Here is a 20,838-nt window from a genome sequence, read left to right as displayed (position 1 = left end):
GAGCCTCTCGTGTTACTGTAAGCCGACAGCATCAGGGACGAAATAAACGTATCATTACCCTCTCTTTGTTTAAACATCTACTGTCCCTGATGTGTTAAGGACGCACTGCTCAAGGGCTCAGTGGTTCAGTGCAGGGTTTGAACCTACAACCTTGCAATTACCAGATCGGTCTGTTGGGATCGCAACTTTTTACTTGAAAAAAGTGCAACAGAGCCAGTGATGTGGAAATCCACAACGCAAGATGCACGTACGCAGTTATGCATTTTTGAGAGAAATCTCATTTCAGAGTAAACGGATAAACAAGTAAATTTAGCAAACTGTCAGATACTGGGCAACATTTTCAAAGACAGCCATGCATAAAACATGGAAAATGATCCTCATGCACCTGCACAATAAATGCAGGTATTAAACAGCTTCGTTGCTAAAAGACTAGCTATTTATCAGATGATTATAAACGTAAAAAAAGTAGTAATATTTTCCTTTCAAATGCTGAGTAATGGAGTGCCTTTACGATCGTAAAAGAGATATCAAGTATTAAACTCTTGAATCTTATTAGATACCTGAAGTTTCCTTCTCAAGAGAGCCTTTTAGCTTAATACAACAGGTATCCACTTAAATAACAAGCAAATATTTTTCATTACAGTATATTTAATACAATATATTAAAACAGATGCACCATCCATCCGGTGGAACATATAGTCCCTGAGGTACGAACAAAAACATTTGCATATGTGCAGTGAAATATATACGCAATTTATTTTACAGTACATCATCCCTTGACGAAAGGGATATCCCAAAATATTTTTATAATTATTATTATTAATACTATTATAGTATTTATTACTATTTTAAATGATTAATTTATAAACTTTATTGCATATTTTTAATCTCTTTGTTTTTCTTTAAGTCAGCTCTATCTTTTTAAACCCTGAAACATTTTAATTACTAATATCCCATTTCGCTCAGAAATCTGTCACATTATGAATGTAAAAAGGATTGCAAATGCAGCTTTAAAACTCTAAAATATATCCACCGCTTCAATCCTGCGATTTTACGTCAAATTACGTTTATTAACATGTCAAAAGCTTCAGTACTGATCCGACTCATTTTATATGCGAAGCCTTTGAAAACCTTGAGGGTTACAGTGGGTCAGACCCATCAATGAGGATTTTAAGAGCCGCTGCTGCCATTTCATTTATGCGTTTACGTCTGTGTAACACATTCACGCAAAGAGGAATCTCGGATTGGGATTTTGCAGGGATTGTATCCGCATGCAGCGCTACGCCCATCTGCTTGTATATTTCCTGATTGCAGACACCGTTAGCATCAGATAAACCTGAAAAGATTAGGGTAGTTCACTAAAGGTTCTGTACTTAAATAACCAGCATCTCCTGCAGCGGGGGCGGCTTGCATAATCAGAGTCGACACAATGTAAAGTGGGAGGGAGATGAGAAAAATAACCCTTCCTCTCTCCCTTCGACACGTCTTCCAGCAGCGAATCTTGCACAGCGTGCAAAAAAAAAAAAAAAAAAAAAAGCAAGTAGGTGTACTGCACACGCTCACGGCCCTCAGCATTGTCACGCCGCCATGCCTTATCGTGGCCAGAGAGGCCTGTTGGACCGAAGGGCCTGGAAATTACAGGGCTGCTAGATACCGCTGTGAGACTTGGCCACGGATTCCAGCCCATTCTAACAGAGCTATCACTTAAACCAAACGAGCCCCGTCGGATCACCGGGGGTCAAGTGCACTTTGTGCTCAAATTAGATCGCAAATGGGACTTTGTACAATTACGTCCATGAAGCATCGTAGCAAGGACAGCCCTATTCATCTATTCGGATGATTACTGTGTGAACATAAACACTTCCATGGCGTTTGGAGAAGAATCAGGTGCGGAGGTATGTTTCCATTCACTGTGTTTCCAACACAGTCTGCCATGTTGTGTTGACACTGAGAAGCTAGTGGAGATACTATGCTGTTAAAAGCTGGACATTGATTGATAAGCAGTTTACGAGAGTTTTTTGCACAGGGAGTGAAGGCAGCACTATTGCTAACTTAGCTACATTTTCAATTGCGTAGCAAAAGCTTAGCTGTTTTTAGTAGCGTAGCAAGCTATTCGAGCTATTTTTGCCAACATGTAGCAGTGTATCACTGTTTTTGTCACGTATTTGCCTCGCAGCCTTACATCTGAGCGAGCTGATGAAATAACCCAACACAATTCCCTAGAATATCTCCTAAACAGAAGTTTCATTCATTTTGGGGGGATTGGGTTCATTCAGACTGATTCATCGATTTATTGAAGCTATCTTCCAGCTTTTTTCTTCTTTTTTGTAGTATAAACACATCTTGGCTGTTTATCACTATTTATTAGAGTGTCATTCATTTTATAGTTCACAATATATTCATATATAAGTTTCATTTATTTTCTATCTATCAATCTATCATGAACTAGACAATATATATTTGAGCTATTTTCATATTTAAAATATTTCCAAATTAAGTGACCGCTGCGGTCTTTATGAGAGAACAATTTGAATTAGGCATTCAGTCATTAATTCAGGAACTTAATTGATATCTAAAATGAATGAATCACTCACTCAAATGATCTGTTCAAAAGCACTGATTCATTCAAGGATTAAAAGAGAGACTGTCCTTATGAATCATTCACTTAATGGGCTCGTTCATAAACACTGATTCGTTCAGGAATTAAACAAATGACTCTATGAGAAAGTCGCTGAATCATTCACTCAACCTATATGCTCAAAAATAATGATTGGTTTAGACTGTCTTTGAAAGTGAATCAGTGAATCGTTCATTCAAAGGACCGTTTGAAAGCACTCTTTATTCAGAAAAGAAATTGCATTGTCTAAATTGCATTAAATTATTTGTTGAAAACTACAGATTCGTTCTGAGATAAGACTCGCTGTTTAGGAGATTGAATAATTTATGAATTCGATAGGGCAAAATTGAGTGCTTCTCAACACAATTGCTGCTTCCTCGTTCACTTGTTTCCCATCCTCTAGCCAGTGACCTGGAAGCCGTGAAGGACATGTCAGTTCTTTAAATGCATTCAGAGAAAGTGAGAATCAAGGAAGGAGGAAGCTTCCAGACAGGCTAATGCAAAATGTTTTTTGTCAAAACACCTGACTCTTGCAAAAAATTCTCCTCCACCTTCAAATCTGTCAGTTTTAAGTCACGTTTTGCCTTGTGGTTGAAAATAAAAACATACGCTTCACACATTTCAACAGCGCATCCTGACTTATTAAGATTTATTAAGAATGTCTTGATTAATCAAGTTCCAGCCAAATAACAGCAGATCCCGTAAGAACCGTGAGGTACCACAGCTGTGCAGAAACGTCGCTTTGAAGGGACGCTTGAGTGAGCAGGATATTCATTTTTTTTCAATCTTGCTGAGTTTCTGGCATCTTACGAGAGAAAAGCTGAAATGCAAGAAAACAACACAGGGAAGCACAACTTAAAAAATGACCACTTTCCCAATGCTAGCGCAATGAAACAGAAGCTAAAAAGTTACAAATTAAGAGTTAATACCTGTCTAGTCATCCAATCTTGGTATTTCTCCAGCAATCAAAAGCCTCCCTGACATTTTAGAAAGTCAGCCTAAAGAGGCAGATGATGATTTTCGTTAAGTGAGACGTCTGCTAAAAGAGCTTCTTGATCATTAACTTGGACTTGTGTGTTTATGGGATAGGTAGAGAGAAATGTCAGGTTAGGTTATGCCTCCGCTACATCATATTTAGCTGTCAGGGAGAGAATGTGAGAACTGAGAAGACGACCAAACAGACTCGCCGGATAAAAAGAAGCAACTTATTTTAAACGCATTAAGAAACAGAAGATGGAAGGGACATAAAAATATGCTTTCTTCTGAAAGAAAGGATTTGCGCTTTTGTCATTGGTTTTATTTAGTTGTCTGCATTTTTATTTTTCTCCAATGCACCACTTTTCCCAGCAATGAAAACATTCTTGCTATTTAAATTTAATTGAGAATTTTTTTTCTATATTCACTAGTTAATTTAATGTTATTTCTATACTAATATAATAATTATACTTATTTTAACTTAACCTTTTTTAATTTTTTTCTTTGTAATTTTTATTTTCATACAATTTTGCTAATTATTATTATCATCTTTAAATTTTATTCACAACACTTTTTCATATACGTTTACCTTAATAGTTGATATATCAGATACTTAAAAAAAAAAACTTCATATAAGCTTATACAGACGCAAATGCTTAGGTAATGAATGACTGTAAGCAGCTATTTTATAATAATGCGTATATTGTGGCAAAACTAAAAAAGCGACATACTTGCTTTTTGTTATGATTTGCACTCATACAGCTCCAACACAGCAACACATTAAAAAATAATATGAGTGCTCATGAGATGCTGCAGGGCCATCTCAGGTGAAACAACCTTGTTTGACATCAACCTCACTGCTAACAGATGTTAGTGCTTCTGTGCTTTTAACATCTATTATTCTTGAGGGAGTTTAAAAGCTGTAAACACAGATGCTGTATATATAATGGATGGATGTATATACCGGATATATGTTGTTTATGTGTTTAAATTACATCAACCCCTATATACAGTATATAGTATAGTGTAGAGACATCAGGTGATTATTTAATTTTCTTATAAAGAACTACTCATGTAAACACCATTAATGTCATGATATTATTTACGCAATTGTAATTGCAGTGTAAACGCATTCAGCCCACCTCTGAGACGTAAGAAATGGTCTGTAGATATTTCGATTAAGATGCAGCTTATGAAAAAAACAAATCATGGTTTCAAGATTTTAGCTGTGTTATATTCTGAAATAAAATATTTCTTTCTAAAGCTACTTTTTTATTTATCTGAGAGTGTATCTTTATATATAAAACATAACTTATAAAGATATACTACAGATACTACAGCATAGCATATAATATTTACATAATTCAAGGGGCTTCTCTCAGGTCAAAAACCTGTTTGCCCCAAGCAGGTGTTGGTGGCTCCTTGTCCCAGCATGCATCTCTGTCTCTCTTATCTTCTGGGATGGAGCTCCAGCAGCATGTTTGTGCCAGGACCTCTACTCAAGATAAAGCTGAAAGCAAAATCCTGCTGCTGACAACCTCTCGGTCTCAGATAAGCATTCCGCGTCCGCAGGTCCTGAAAGGTGCAGAACAACGAGAATTAATGGAGACAAAATGGTTACACCACAGCCACGTTTTTAGCCCGTCTACTAACCCCAAAACCTCCAACTGATGAATAGATGCTTAAACAGATAGGTCACTGCTTTCTGCTTCAAATCCTCGAGAGAAACTTTATTTATTTCAAAACACTAACATAAGCTCAGCGAAAGCATGCCGGATGTGAATGCTCCCTTCAGAGGAAGGAGTATTTCCACTGCACACTTAATCAATACGCTTCTTAGTGAATTAGGCCATGCAGACAGAGCCGAACCGTCAGCACAGCGGCTCTCTGAGCCTCAGGGATCTCTGCTCTATCTGTTAATGTACAGTCCGCTGGCTGAGCCAAACTAATCCTCTTCAGGTCCATCCCTAACATCGACTCAGTGTTGTACAACATGCTATTATATCACAACAGAGGAACTCTGCTCTATTGCTCATGTGGGTGTGTGTCGTTTTGGAGATTTGAGCCCGGTGGTGTGGGTGCATGACCCCTTTTTCCTTCTTTTCTTTTTCAGTCGAAATACATAAAATGTCCTTTTCCGATACTGTTAACTTGACATTGAAAAAAACGGTTATTCTGTGGACTACACAACTGAAAACGCTTGTCACATGACCATTCGTGCAGATACAACTAGAGATATGTCTAATGAGGAATCTACCAATACTTACATAGATATGTACACTAGTCGATATTTGAAGTGGATCAAAACCTTTCATCAAAGTTGTGCTAAAACTGATTCACTACAAATGTTGACTACTGTATAGATGAGTGACTGTTCTTATGGGCCGCTATACGTAAGCCGTCCGCCATATTGTTGTGCTCTTGACTTGCGCTTTGACTTGAATTGAACCCAACAGCTCTGTGCGAACCTACAGTATGGTGAATGGCGTCAGGTGGACCGCTCCAAGATGACGAATGCGTCTACATGCATATCTATGGGTACAAATATAGATCTATATAGACGGCGCCATGTTGGAACGGTGAACTTGACGTCTTTCAACATACTAAATATTCATTCATTTCAAATATTCATTGATTGCTATGGTAAATGACGTAAAATCAGGCCGCTACAATATGGCAGACGGCTTACGTATCATGGCCCATAGAAAAAGACGCTCGGTCGTCAAGGAAAATTACAGACAGCTGCGCCATAATTTCTGTTTTCTTCAGTTTTGCAACCCTGGAGTTTTAAAACTAAAACTGCAGCATATTTAAAAGTCTCAGTTTTCAAGGGTGGAACGTGCCGGAGTGGTCTAAACGACAGGCGTAACCGAAGCAAAAGTTACACGTTTTTAAATAAAAATGCACTAGTGAAAACGGGGGCCTAATTAGTCTTCAAATGTTCAAATTATATCTGATCACTGCTTGCAAAAACAAAGAGAATATTACAATTTGATACAATAAAATGTACCATTTTTAAATGCAGCATGGTGAAGCCCCATTCACACCAAGGACAATAACTATAAAGATAACGATATAGTCCACACCAGCAAACAATATCGTCTGCAACTTTAAAATTCTCAAGCTCATTATAGCAGGATGGATTTAGACCTATATAGTATATAATAACTTTATAACTATATCTTTCTTGGTGTGAACGGGGGCTAGTAATAAGACCAGAGAAATTACTGAAGTACACTACCATTGAAAAGTTTGGGGTAAGTACTATTTTATTAAGAAATTAATGCTATTATTCAGGAAGAACGCATTCAATTCCTGTCATACAAAAATGACAGTGAAGACATCTGGAATGTTACAAATGATTTTTATTGTAAATAAATGTTTTTCTTACGACCATTAATCAAATCAAACAAAAAAAAATGAATCATGCCTTCCACAAAAATATTAAGTATCACAAATGTTTTCACTTGATTAAACGTTTCTTGAGAAGCAAATCATATTGAAATGATTTCTGAAGGATCACGTGACGCTGAAGTCTGAAGTAATATAGTGCCGGACACGAAAAAATATTACAGACCCAACTTTTTTAAGCGCAATTATGACTTACATATAAAGAGCCGACCGACTCTTATTGACTCAACTATGAAAACCAATATCACTGAGCAATAACATAGAAACGCCAACACATTCGCAAACATTTGTAGCAACATGCAACGTTTATCTCTGTTTACTCTGACCACATAAACCGAGGTGGAAATTATACGACCCAATTCAATTAACTACAGAACAACAATCAATGTTCGGGAGGAGCAGGCCCTTGACTCGCCGCCAGCCGATGGTTTCTGCCTCGCGCTGACTAAAACTGACAGTGTGCGAGAAGCCACGGTCCCTTCTGCTTAAAAATGCACACACAGTTGTTTTTACGAGATGACTCTGCTGATGAAGGATTCTGGGCCGTCCGACCCAAATCACTGCACACTAATATTAAGCATTCGGCGTATGAGCTAATTAGAGCAGCATTAGCACCCTCCCTTCCCTTTCTCGCTTAATACATTATCGTCTGTGCAGCAAAAGCCGGAGGGCGGGGAAAAAAAAGAGAAAGAAACATAAGAAAGAAGAAAAACACGCATTAATCATCTTCGCCCGAAATCCAGGTTGGTCTAAACATGCAAATTTTGAATATTGTTTTTCCGTGAGCGTTAGCTAACGCTTCGCGGCTTGCTAGTTAAGATGAAAGCGTCCTTCTGTTAAGCACATATGTTTAAACCTTGCTCAATATAAAGAAATGATTGCAAAAAAGGTAATTAGGGTTTGCGATGTAAATGTGGAAGAATGCGTACTGTGAGAAACTGAACTCAAAAGCTCGTCAGAGCCCAGTTTCGTGAGGTTTAGTCTTAAAAGTTTTCTTCTCATTGTCCTTTGAGGGCTGCGCTATATAATACTTACTGGCCATATTAAAGTTTTTGGTAACACTTTACATTAAGGTTTATTAGTTAACAACATTAGTTAACATGAACTAAGAGTTCACTGAGGGTTTAGCATTTATTAATCTAATGCATTATTAAAATCACAGGTGGTTTTTCTAAACATTAGTTAATGCACTGTGAGCTAACATGAACTAACAATGAATAACTGTATTTTTATGAACTAACGTTAACAAAGATCAATTAATTCTATAATAAATGTATTGATCATTGTTTGTTCGTGTTAGTTAATACATTAACAAATTTTAACAAATGACATCTTATTCTTATTGTAAATTGTTACCAAGAGTCACTGAGATCTTGTTATTGTTGTATTTATTGTTATAAATGTAGAGTGGTTGGTGCTGCAGCAAAAATTTATATATTACTTTATTGTTGGATTTTATGTTTTCATTGTTCTTTCAGTTTTACTTTTATGTCTGATTTGTTATGTTTATAATTTTTATTACATAATATTATTATATATTTTTTTGTTTTAATATCAATTGAGATTCTATTTAATATTTTTATTATATATATATATATATATATATATATATATATATATATATATATATATATATATATATATATATATATATATATATATATATATATAGTTAATTAGATAAGTTTATTTAATTTTTTTTTTTGCTTCAGTTAACTTTTTTTTTTTTTTCAAGTAACAAAAACTTTTTTGGTTTTAGTTTCAGTTAACCTTATTAACCTTGTCACGAACACAGACAGTTACTTTTGCGTATTCACATTTGCTGTTTTTTCATTTAGATTGCCTTTGTTTTCATCCAAACTCACTTTTAGACTATAATAAGTTAATAACAGTGTCATATGTAATATTCTACAATTCACGAAATGAATACTTTACATTATAATATTGTTCCCTTGTGGCATACAAAATCACTGAATTCAACCTTAATTGTTTTTTTGTTGTTGTTGTTGTTTTTTTTAAACAAACCAATTTTCATTTTTGTGATGCAGTCAGCTTTGACGAATTTTATATTCCATTTCGATTTGACTTGTAACGTACAAGCATGAAACAGTTAACTTGATCCTCCAAAGTGCAGGACATGGTGTCATTTAAGGTGCTTTTAATTGATATTAGGAAGCGGCGGTGTTGGTCTAACACAACATCCTGCATGCACAGTTTAAAGGCTCTCTGCTTTGTGTTTCATGTAATTGTACATGCTGAACGCTGTTCTGTTTTTGGCACCGCGCGCACACTGTAAATAGCACTGGGAGCTTGTGCGGTGTAAGCCAGCCGCTTTGTTTTGCCAGGGTTTTGATAAAGAGAGTCTCTCAGCACTGATCAGAGGAAGCTTTGTTGACGAGCCTTTGTCGATTTATAACCACACATGACACGAATCTTTATGAACACCCCGCTGCTTTCCAAAAAAGAGGAAGGGCACGTACTAGGAGGACCTTCAACAGAACATAGCGGTCAAAAAGCCAACATATCCAAAGACCATCACACATATACGAGCCTTAGCATCATCTCTGCCTCTGACCTATTTGTTTTGCACGCAACAGAGAACAACATTGCAGCTTCTTACATAAGAGTATAATTATAGTCACCGTTGGTGGTTTGCGATTGGTGCGCATGCTAAAACAAGGCAAATTGGAGGCGTCACAAACATGGATGCTGTTGACTTCCTGACAAACATGACTTTTTTGGCTTGATATTATTGTTTACTCAGACAGCGGCGTTTTAAAAAGGGACTGCGTCAACCTTTTATCCCGTTTGATACAAATCATTTCCGACGCAACATCACAGAGCGTTCCGTGAACCGGTGGGTGCAAAACCGTTCCAAGAAAACCAAATAAACGTGTATTTTCTCTGCTTCAAGTCACAAAGTCCCATTTTGCATCCCTACAGTAAATTATATAGAGTCTGAGAAACAAAGTCAGCTGGCATTTAAAGAAAATAAGCAACTTTTTGCCTGTTTCTTTGAAACATTTTATCTGAAACAAGCTATTTGTTTAGTGGTGTTTGAAGGCATGACACAAAAGCTCTTTATATCTTTCAAAGGATTAAAAAGCCTTTTAAAATGTCCTGCTGCTACTATAAAAGAGTCTAGTTTTTCTTTCTTGACTCCCACAACTGTTCATTAGATGGTTAACGAAGGCAAGTCATAACTTGCGTTACGTTTGTTTTGTTGACGTATGTATTTTTCTCCATTGTCTGAAAGCTAAATGGCATTAGAGTGCTTCGAACTAATTTAAAAAAGGCATTAAAGATAAAGTTATCAAAATCGACAAAAGAGCAACGATATGCGAGTGCAAGTTAGCTTAACACAGTACGCACAGCAAGGATTTAAAAAATGATATAATAAATAAAAAGTAAACAGCCAGAATAGAAAACAAATAGAGCAAGAGGCTAAACGAAAGATAGAAGGTGAAGTGAAAATATGCTTGCAATTTACCCTCAGGCCTTCCGAGATGTAGATGAGTTTGTTTCTTCATAAGAGCAGTAGAAATTCTGCATTAGATCGCTTAGCCACTAATGGATCCTCTGCAGTAAATGGGTACCGTCGGAATGAGAGTCCAAACAGTAAAGAAATGATGGTTAAAACGATGGGTTGGTGTTCTACAAACACATAGCTTTTTACTTCACAAGACATTAATTGATGTGGATTACTTGTGATGTGTTTATCAGCCTCATTGACGGCACCCATCCACCGTAGAGCATCTATTAGTGAGCAAGTGATGTGATGCTACAGTCGATTTTAGTTTTAGGCTATTCCTTTAAACGATTTTAGCTGCTGTATATGCCATAACATCAATTTTGCACATCAGAGGTGTACATCAGGCGTCATCTCATATTTAGAAAAGATCCGTACATTTTCGAAGACAGCATACCTGTCAAAACTGTCTTACGTAATTCATCACATTTGCCATATCTGAGAATGAAAATGTCTTGTGGCGTCAGTCTGTTTGAACTGAAAAGATGTGATGTCCGAGCCAAAGGAAGTCAGGTTTGGATATATGACATCCTGGGGGTGATTGTGGCGCCTAGATTTCACCTGACAACTGGAGATGTTTATGTGGATCTGCATCCATCCGTCGTGGAGAGCAGGTAATGGAACAAGAGCTGATGGTGTATGAATGAGAGGCAGTGGGCGTGGAGTGGGTGTGCAGATGCATCACGCAGAGCGGCTGAAATAACACACTGCGTTATACCATCACTGTACCCTAAATACCTCTGAAGATCTTATTCATCTCAATAATTAGAGCCCCTGCAATGGGATCGTTTTCCACTCACATCCTCCATATGGTGTGAAAACGATCCATAATCTGAAGACGTGACGTTAAAATGAACAGGAATCAGTATGCACATCTCATTTCACTGATGTATTTCACGATGAGAAATTAAAGAGCTACTCCACCCCAAAATGAAAATTCTGCACTTAATTCGCTTACCCCCATGTCGCTCTAAACCCGTAAAAGCGTTGTTCATCTTCAGAACACATTTTAACATGTGTTGGATGAAAACCGGGAGGCTTGTGACTGTCCCATTGACTGCGAATACGACTGTCAAAGTACAGAAAAGTATTAAAGACATCGTCAGAACGCACCATCTGCCATCGGTGGTTCAACCACAACATTATGAAACAAGGATACTTTTTATAGAGACAGAAAGCCGTATTCGGCTACATAGTATAACTGTAGTGCCATTTCAGAGAGTATAGTGTATGCTTTTCGGTGTCAGCTGTAATGCAAGGATGTGTTTCGGTTCAAATCAAAGTGTAAATACACATAGAAGACAGAACTGTGTGCATATGTGCTTTGAGCAGATACTTTCCAAAATGGCGCCACAGTGACGCTATGGTGTCAATATATTAGATAAAGTCACTAATATTGTTTTCTTTACATTCAAAAAGTATTCTTGCAATTCTGACAAAATTTTCATTTTGGGCTGGAGTAACCCTTCAAGGGTAGCCAATAAAGATGGGATTGTAAAAGAATAATAAAAAAAATGCAACCATTCTAATAATCTATTTAGAATAATTGGAAGAAAAAAGCAATTCCGCACATTAAAAATACAGGGGACCATTGCAACACTTTGATTGTCGACTTTCTACTTGACATTCTACTTGAGTTTGCAACTGCTGTAGCTACCAGCGGTGTTGCCAAGTCTTGACAGTTGGGCTACTTTTACACTGTTGCCACATGAGTTAAAGACATGTTGAAGAAACGCATTTTTGAGGGGGAAAGTTGGGATAGTTTTGATTTAAGTTGGGCTGGTTTTGTTTCACAGACCTGGCAACCCAGACTACCATTCGAAATTATTAGCAGACCATCTGCTTAAATATTAAAACACTTTATTTTTAGGGTTCACCAAAACACATACTAAGTAACACATGTCAACGTATTCTACTAAACCTTAGAGTCTACTAAAACTATAATGAGAATTAGTTGACATGTGCTTGCAAAGTTATGAGTTAGTGGCTTACTTATATTTAGTAAACTGTTTACTTTTAAAATAAAGTGTTACCTAAATAGTTGATGAAGTGATTCTAACAATATTGCTAATATATAGCAATAGTTATGATGTAGACTCCACCGTTCTCTCAAATTATGATTTATTCTCATAGTTATCACCATCAGTCTTGGTGTAAACATGAATCTACCGTTCAAAACAGAATCTCGAACAGATTTCCTGAACATGAATTATTCTTGTTCGTAAATCAATCATTTTGATTACTGCCATTCATCTGTGTTGTTACTGACTGATGGATTTAACTGTAGTTGAAGATGTATTTTATGTATTGTCAGTATTATTTTAGTGGAAAAATGATTGAAATATTTTCACATATTTTATGTTTGTTCAGTATCATTGGTTAAAATATAGTCACGGACAATTATCGGAGTGCCATTTGTCACCATTAAGAAGTTATTAAAACATCATCGCATAAAGATGATGCATGCAAGTCTCACATTTGTTCAGTATAAAATCATATTTGAAAATGATTTTTTTTTTTACACTGAACAGTAAAAGGTATACACAAAAAGGATAATTTGAGTGCTTATTTGAAATCCTAGCTGAGGCCCAACATTTGCAAACGAATGTTAAAAACTCTTCAAATCACCACAGGCATCATCTAATTTACGAGGTTCTCGCTGTGACATATTAAATCAGTCATTCCTAAACATTCACAGCGGTGTGATATATGAGGACCTGTTGAGCTGCATCCCCGATGTACAGATATTGCCATCTTCATATGCGCATTTCTGATGTTTTATCCATTTTTTCGTTGATACGGGTGCCAACCCCTGCACGCTCCGCCACGGGAGGCCGGGTGATTAAAGGTGTTTATCAGCTGGAGTGGACGGTTTGCCAGCCAGCCACCGCACATCGTGAGATCCATCGTTCAGAGCGGAGTTCAAGAGCGCCGCTCATCACCCCGCAGGCAGAGACGACTGAGAGTGAGGTTGACACAGCATGGCACACCTGTTTCACTGATCTGCTTCAAAATCAACAAATGACTGGCTGCCAAAGCCAGCGCTATTCCCTCATGACAGGAAGACTGGAGGCCAGCTCTACCGAGGTACTAATATTTCAAACTAATGAGCTCCTGCACTACTCGTAATTATACTTTATATTCTAAAGCAGCTCCTGTTGCCTATCTATCTATCTCTAATCATCTATCTATCTATCTATCTATCTATCTATTATTGATTTATGACAGATAAAATATTTATTTATTCATCCATCTGAAAGGACTATAAATCATCCAGCTTTAAAGCTTTTTAAACTTTCCCTCAAGTTTTTGAGTTTAAGATGGCTTCTATCTGCTTCCACAAATCAGTTCTTATCAAACCAACCGCTTTTTAAAACTTGTTATTAGCCAGGCACTACGCAACAACATCAGCTCAACTAGAAACCGACTTCTATGCTTCTATACCAAACCATCAACTTAAAATGGACCTTAAAGAAGGGAGATCTCACTAGAACAGAAGATAACTCACATCCTGATATATCATGCTGCTATAGGCTGAAACCAGCCATAACTGATCCTGAATATGTCATACATGCACGCCAAACACACATCTTGCTGACACACACTCTGCATGTCTCTGTGGGAGCTCGTGTGTCTATTTGTTGTACTACAATCACAGTAGAGCTTGTCAGCACACGCTCTCATATTAACTCCAAAAGCTGTTGGAGAGCCGCCCCCTGCCATATGACAGCTGCTTCCCCTGGAGCGTCTGCACTTGCCCCCGCTAGCACTGCCTGCCGCGAGCCAGGTAGCAGCCAAAGGGGTGCACAGACCCTGAGCTCATGGTTATGTCACTCGCTACCTCAAGCTCAGTATCTGAACTTGCTTGGTTCCTTGTCTTTCTGCTTGATTGCAATGCGTGAGACATTTCAGTTCACGGAGAGAGCGCTAACACCAAAGGGTCAAAGGGCAATGCGACCTCGGGGTGGTTTTATTAGGCGAGGGGACGGCCATGCCCTGAATGTACTACTGTAACTTGTTCACAGCTCTGCTGTCACTTTCTTCTGACTGTGTGCTCTGTTTCTTACAGTTTTTCTCAATTGCTTTGGCACATATACTGAAACAGTCTTAACATTATCTAAACTGTGAGGGCAAATGTCACAACTGTTTGCTGGAACTTCTGATTTTTATTGCATGTTTGCAAAATGTAGTCATTTTGACATTTTATTTATGCTTCAAAACCTAGTTATCGTGTCAGTAATTTGGTCAGGGTCGTAAAGTATTTTTGTCATCGTGTGAGCCATGCTGGTCAAAACGTTTAGTTATTTTTTCACCATGGCAGTCAACCACGTTCAATAGCACATAGAAAAAAAGTATAAACATTTGTATTTATACAGTACATTTATTTTTTACAAATGGCAGTGATTGTGCTGTGGGCAATCTACATATATATGCTCCCACACTTGATTGGTTAAATGACTAAATGTTTGATTTAAATTGTACTGCAATTAGAGGTCATTTGCCAATTTAGCAGACATTACAATATTTATGGAATATACGTGCATACCATTTTTTCATAATTGAATGGATCGTTTTGAATGCGAGGGCTTGCACAATGGAAATGATTGAGAGGTTGTGAACGGTTTGACAGTTTAAGTGTGAACTAAGTTTTTAAGTTTTGTTTAACAAGCCATATGCAAGTTGTTGTTGTGCAAACTGCAGACAATTTTGCACACGTGGAGATCTGAACTTATTGTTTTCGAGAAAAAAAAAATCCTTTGAGAATTGAACCAAAGCGATTGAGGAAAAACTGTCATGTCTGCCACAACATATATTGGCGATACATTATTGTTAGCTATATTATGTATAGAGAAATGTATGGCAACTTATTTTTTTTGACTTATTCATAATACTACTAATAAATGCATCTTTAACTACCCATTGTGACATTAATGATCAGTCATTGATTTAAATCAAAGACTGATTTGCTAACAAGAATGAATAATGTTCAGAAATCAGAAAACACACTGATTGTGAGCCTTTGCTCAAAAGAGTAATTTACTAAGAAAATGGACTATCCTTTTACTTTATATCTATTCACTAGCTTTATTTAAAGAAATATGTCGGTAATAGCCACAACTAACGTCTGTTTCACATGCACAAGGTCATGTGAAACCTTTTTTATAATTGTTGTCCTTAGGAGAAATTTCTTTACATATTTGAATACATTTGCATTACATTTATGCATTTGGCAGTCAGTTTTATACAAAGTGACTTACAATGCATTCAAAGTGTACATTTTATCAGTGCAAGCATTCTTTGGAAATCAAACCCAAACCCTCAAGTGAGGAGGTGTTGTCATTTTGGTAAATTATATATGTCTGTGAGCTGGGAATCTAAAGGGTCTGGGTGGTCTCTGATCTCTCGTCAAGCGTTCTCCAACCTCATCAGGCATTATTGGAGAAATGGGAAATGGAGGTTTTAACGAGTATCGGATAAAAGTAAGCCTTTAATTGCGGCCAATATGTATTAGAGAAAAACATTATTTCACAATGATATTTCCTACCATTTTAAATTCTGATTATTTAAAATAAAAGATCAAAAGGACTAACGATGCAGATTCATTTTCACTGCCTTCTTTGATCATATTTTCCATATTTTCCATGTGTGTGCACTTAATGCATCGCAATCGATACACTTTAGCCACGGCTTAAGTGTCCAGTTACTTTAGAGGCCACTGGAGATCTTCAAAAATTTTAAAACTCTCTACAAATATATTTTCAGTGGACGAAGCCATTTACTCCCAAAAAATTCCATCATATTTTAAAACTAGACCAAAGATGACAGCGTCTGCAGCGCTAGCCTTGGATGACACCAAGAGTCCTTTGAAAACCAGAGAACTGTCATTAGCTTGGGATCCAAAGCCCTAGAGATCCTCCAACCCAGTCACAATGAATCTGAATTTCAAGTTGATGATTTAGGTGTGAGGTTATTTATTTTTTTTATTCCTAGACACCCCCAACACACACTCCAGTCAGGCAGCTCTCTCTGTCTACTTATGACCTTCTCCGCAGCCATATTCTTCACAGAGCAAGAACACAGCCCTCAGCGAGACGCGGCTTCTCTCTCCAAAGTCTCTCTGTGCTTTGGCGCTTGTTTAAAATTTCCCACCGAGACAAAAGACGGATTAAGTAAAGTTGCTTCAAATCCTCGGCAGGCGAGTTAAGGGTTCTTCCTGAATAACGATGATAAACATGTGCTTTTTTTCTCCCTCAGATTTGATTTGCGGTGAACAATGCAGCAGTCGTTCCTCCCAAGTTAATATTTTTACAACAAATTCTCCCTCCATGTCACGACGGCCCAACTCAGGCTTGAAAAACAATGCTTAATTTTACAAGTCCCTGTAGATTTAGCTACAACGTGAATTATTAATCTTCCACAGCTTGCGAAGTCTTGTTTCAAAGCTTTGTATTTCCAGAGAGAGAGAGAGAGGGGGGGGGGAATTTAATCGAACACTAAGAAAGAAGAGTCTGAGAGGAGCATGGAAGGGTGCACAAAGTCTTCAGAGACAAACTGACGCTGTGAGAGAGAAAAGGACAAGCCTGACCTCTGCGAGCACGGTTGAGCTTCACCTCAGGTGAGTTTCTGCAGCATGCGTCTCACGTTGTCATGTTGCTACCGCAGTACCGCATCTGTCTCTCTCTCTCTCTCTCTCTCTCTCTCTCTCTCTCTGAGGCCTGCTCATGAAGGGAAATGTTATATTTAGCTGACCAGTATTTTGTTTGTTCACTGGATGTAACGGTGCCCTTGGAAGGCTGCCAGATTGCTGCAGAGCCCAATCTCTCTCTCTTTCCTCCTCTTTTTGTCTCTCCTATATACGTATAAATTTATAAATATATATTTGACTGACTGCCTCAAACCTTTCAGCGCAAGACTGATTTATTGTGACACTGCCAAAGTGAAAATGCCATATCCAAAAGTACCAAGTTGACTTTGCATTGCAGTCCCAAAATACTAATAAATTTTGAAGAAGAACTCTCTTTTTGAAGAGTGCATGCTAATTTGTATTAACACTGTACATTCATTGCTTTATTAAAAGGAGAGTTCATCAAAAAAAAAAGCTGCCGTATTTACTTACCGTTAAACGTAACGCTCTTCCATCTGAACACAAAAGATGTTTTGAAGAATGATCGTGCTGTGCTTTTCAACAGACGTGGATGGAGACCAAAGACCAGGGCTCTGAAAGGGTTCAAGGAATGAAAACAAAAACAAACGACATTTAACAAAAACAGAAAAGAAAACGAATTCAATTTTGATCATTCTGAAAAGAAACGATCAAGAAACCTTCATTTGAAATTACAATTAATAACATTATTTTATCGTTGTCTTTACTATATTAATTTGGGGGGCCAAACATGAATTTGAATTGTGCGTGCAATTGTGACGTTGATGCATAATGTGAAATAGCGGCGAAGCTCGTCTCAAAGCACCTGGCAATGTCATGTACAGAGGTCTGTTTGGCAAATGCTGCTCTACGTGAAATCAATCGCGTGATGAAATGTATCACTGATTACAGAACCGGCTTTGCTGGAAAGATACATACGAAACATCTGCCGTTATTTATCATGCATCCCTAAAGTTATTTTAATTAAAACTTGATGTTTAGGCGCTCAAAGTAAACAAAGTTGTTTTTTTTTTTGCTTCTGTAATTGTTTTTAGATGGGTCGCCACAAAGAAAATCCTTCTCATTGATATTTCTCCTATGATAAGTCATCTGATAAATTGGCCTGCAGGTTGTATATTGACCCTAACAGTGTGATCAGGTCTTGCAGCACACTAAAGGGGCTTAAGTTAGCTACAGTACTATTTAGATCATTTAGATAACAGCCATCTGCCTGTATCCCACTTACAAAGCTTTTTACCTCAGTAGCCTAAGTTATTAAACAAGCGCATTTTTAATGAATGCAAACATGTTATTAAAAGACATATACAAAGAGAGGCATTTTAACAGAAACGTTAAAATATCAATTCTGCTCGGAGTCAACGGAATGAAATTGTGTTTCGTTTTTATGCACTTAACTGACAAATAGGCTCTATTAAAGCTTTATTAAAGTAGCCAACACTTTTGCATTATATATTTACTCACCCTCAAACCTTGTACAAAGGAGATGTTTTGAAGAATGATTACGCTGCTCTTTTCCATACAATAGAAGTGGATGGGGACAAAAGACTTTCAAGCTCCTAATAGGACAAAAAGCACCATAAAAGCATCATGACATTGGTCAACACAACATGTGTGTTATATCCCAATCATTCAAAGGTTTTGTTCACAAAACATACAAATTTACCAAAAAGTCGTAATTCACTGAATATCCTATAAATATGTTCACGCTCATTTGGCTTCTTTTGGTAAAAGTGCATTTTAGGGGCTAAATGTTTACCTGAGATACACGTTTCTTTATACAGAGCTGCACAAAAAGTAGCACTGACCTCAGTTCTGTGACGATTCCTCACGCTAAAGCCAAACCACATTACCCATATCTGACGTAAGAATTATATCATTTATGAAATTGATATTTGTCACGTTGTTTTATCTGACACATATTTAGATAGTAATAGCTCAGTTCAGATCAGATACAGGCTTAATCGGATACATTACCTTGGCGACGCTTCTGCATGCGTGGGTGGCACGATCCTGGAAGGTTTCGCCATGTAAATGCGCTTTAAGGGTCTTAAACGCTTTTTTTTTTTGAGGACAAATATCCCGAACAGACATTTAGACTTCAAAAGACACTGACCTACTTCTAAATGTGGACGCGATCAAAAGGAAACGAATCAGTCCGTGTGTGATTGTTGTCTTGATTACAGCGTAAAGTGCAGTAAACCTGCTGCCCTGGTGGCTTCTGACTCCGGGAATGAGATTACTCTTCTCAGAAAGCTTTTGTGCACTCGAAATTTGTTTTCTATGTACTCACATGTCTTTTCGCAGAATCTCTCCTCTTCATGCGAGAGATTAATGCGAGCGGACAGGAGCGAACAGCTGAATCGCATTTTCAAAGGCTGCATCGCACGGCAGCAGGGTGACCACCTCTGCTCTGGCCTCGTCTGGTCGCTGGACCGCGCTGGCTTTTATCAGCACAATCTGCTCCCATGTCCCTCGTGATGAGAAAGCACCTGGCCTCCAATCGGGGGACAAGCTGCCCAAACCAACCGAGGTTCGCCGGACACCCACAAATCCAATATAGCCGCCACTCGAATACAAAAAAAAAAAAAAAAAAAAAACATTCGAGAGTTAATCATTACGAAGACGATTTCCGTGAAAGCGCTCGGGTTGAATTTGCTTATTTTAATTGGATGTATGGAAGGCAGCTCACATTTCCTAAACAAACAGTGGAAATTGAGCTTTGCCATTTTCCCGAGTGCAATGACTCTTATCGTACATCAACAAATGGAAAGTGCAATGAGGAGGAGCTGCAAAGACATTTGCGTATTCATAGAGAATTACTCAACCTCTGCTATGATGTTATTTTGCTCTGAGAGTCAGAGTGAAAGCCCTAGCTTGAGAAATTTACAGAAAAAAAATTGCTAAATAAAATAATATATATATACATAAAGTTCTTTGATAGTGATAGTGACCCTAAAAGCACCGGCGCCTGCTGCTACAATAATGGACCTTACAGCGAAGTTTCCAGCCCTGCATTTTAATTACATTTTTATTTTTTGCTTTGCTCTGCCAGCATTATTGCTGTGGTGTCACAATGCCAATTTAAATGGATAACTAGCAAGGGAGCTTCTTCAATATTGACCTCCAGACAAAGCTCAAAGTTTGAATTCTACAGCATACAGGACATGCATAATTTTCTTTCTGAATTTGTCGAATTATTTCCGCCAAATATCAATATTAAATAGCATAATGTAGCGGAAATTATTCATTTTAAAAATCTTTTGGATGTAATTGTAATTAGTTTTTAAATAATTTTAAATATACAAAATAATATTTAATAACAATACTATTTTCAAAGTAAAATTATTTTATCCTAATTTACTGCCGCATTTTAAAATTGAAGTTCTGGGACTAGGACAAAGGGAAAACCTCGCTTGTACAAATTTTTTCCAAGACTGTGTCCAAAATCAACCTGGAGCTCTAAAAATGTCAATGATTGAACAAACATGCATATATGTGCATCGTACATCTGCAGGAAAGCCGTCGCAAATGGCGGCGTCTCTGGGTTTGCGTAGGCAGAGAATCGCCGCCTCCTCAAGTTGCAGCTACGCTTATCTCAGTCAACAGGCTGCGGAGAGTCTGACACGCGCTTTTGTCTCGGCC

The 20,838-nt window shown here is 37.6% G+C and overlaps 1 long non-coding RNA gene across 1 annotated transcript; it reads right to left on the bottom strand.

The window, feature by feature from the left end:
• Positions 1–4,962: 4,962 nt before the first annotated feature.
• Positions 4,963–19,757, bottom strand: LOC122343307. Its single transcript, XR_006250753.1, has 4 exons — positions 19,487–19,757; positions 18,658–18,752; positions 17,650–17,750; positions 4,963–5,167 (listed from the first exon to the last, which is right to left on the bottom strand). It is a non-coding gene; the product is annotated as an uncharacterized LOC122343307 (long non-coding RNA).
• Positions 19,758–20,838: the final 1,081 nt, after the last annotated feature.

Source organism: Puntigrus tetrazona, chromosome 4 (assembly GCF_018831695.1).
Source record: "Puntigrus tetrazona isolate hp1 chromosome 4, ASM1883169v1, whole genome shotgun sequence".
NCBI classification, from domain to species: Eukaryota; Metazoa; Chordata; class Actinopteri; order Cypriniformes; family Cyprinidae; genus Puntigrus; species Puntigrus tetrazona.
Note: the sequence above shows the minus strand (reverse complement) of the source record. Positions and strands in the feature narration are given on the sequence as shown.